Genomic DNA, 1,156 nt, shown 5'->3' on the forward strand with positions numbered 1-1,156 from the left:
CTAGGAGCCTCTCAGGGTCATCTTTCTTCGGTTGGAATTCTTTTTCCTTTTTTCACGTGAGTAGTTAGTACACTGAAAATGACAAAGGGACTTGTTTACTGCACTGAAAAAAGCTGGGAAAAGAGAGGAGGAGAGGGGAGGAAATGAAAGAATGAACAGGGAAGAAATGAGAGAGAGAGGACAAAGATTAGGGTACAGAGAACACACCAGAGTGGTCTTCCTACCTTGCTACCTGGGGCTACACAAAAGGGTCTAAGGACACAGCAATAAGTAAATAATACCACATCACTCCTGATGACGTGAAGGAGAAAGCCTCCGACTGGTGCTAGTCTGTCTTCAACACCTCTCTTAACATCTCCTATCTCCTCTCTTAACTAAAGGTGGGTAGGCCTCCAGCTCAGAGCCTGCAGTCACCAACAGTATCCAGCCAGAATGGAACACGGTTACTCTGTTTTCGTTGTATTTACTTTAGTGTTTTGTAATTTTCTCCTATTTATAGCAATGGATACTGATTTTTCATTTATATAAAGTTTCTTTTGAAAGTAATTTTATCTAGGCTTTTAAAGGGGAGTCAAGAGGCCAGCCCCGTGGCCCAGTGGTTAAGTTCGCGTGCTCTGCTTTGGTGGCTCAGGGTTTCGCTGGATCAGATCCTGGGCGCGGACATGGCACCACTCGTCAGGCCACATTGAGGCGGCATCCCACATGCCACTAGAAGGACCCACAACTAAAAATATACAACTATGTACTGGGGGGATTTGGGGAGAAAAAGTAGAAAAAAAAAAAAGATTGGCGACAAATGTTAGCTCAGGTACCAATCTTAAAAAAACAGAAAAAGGGAGTCAAGAGAAAAAAATTGGTCAATGTCACAAAATTAACTATTAGGGTATGCCAAAATCACAAGGGTGGCACAAAATGACTGGGATTGGAGACTGAAGTAGAGAAGAAAAGGGAAGAAGATGAAGAAGAAAGGAGAAAGAAAACAATACGAATGAGGGAAGTGAAACTGTCAGGGGGTTGAGGGACATTGGCCGGACGGGACCCAGACGGTAAAGGGAGAAAGATGATGGCTGAGAGCAGGGCGAGGGGTCTGGCTTTTCTGGGTGGGGTCTGAGGTAAAGATGGGATGATTCTAGAGCAGTATTGGTGGCCTCTGAGA

The sequence above is a fragment of the Equus asinus genome, chromosome 6 (assembly GCF_041296235.1).
Source record: "Equus asinus isolate D_3611 breed Donkey chromosome 6, EquAss-T2T_v2, whole genome shotgun sequence".
Classification (NCBI taxonomy): Eukaryota; Metazoa; Chordata; class Mammalia; order Perissodactyla; family Equidae; genus Equus; species Equus asinus.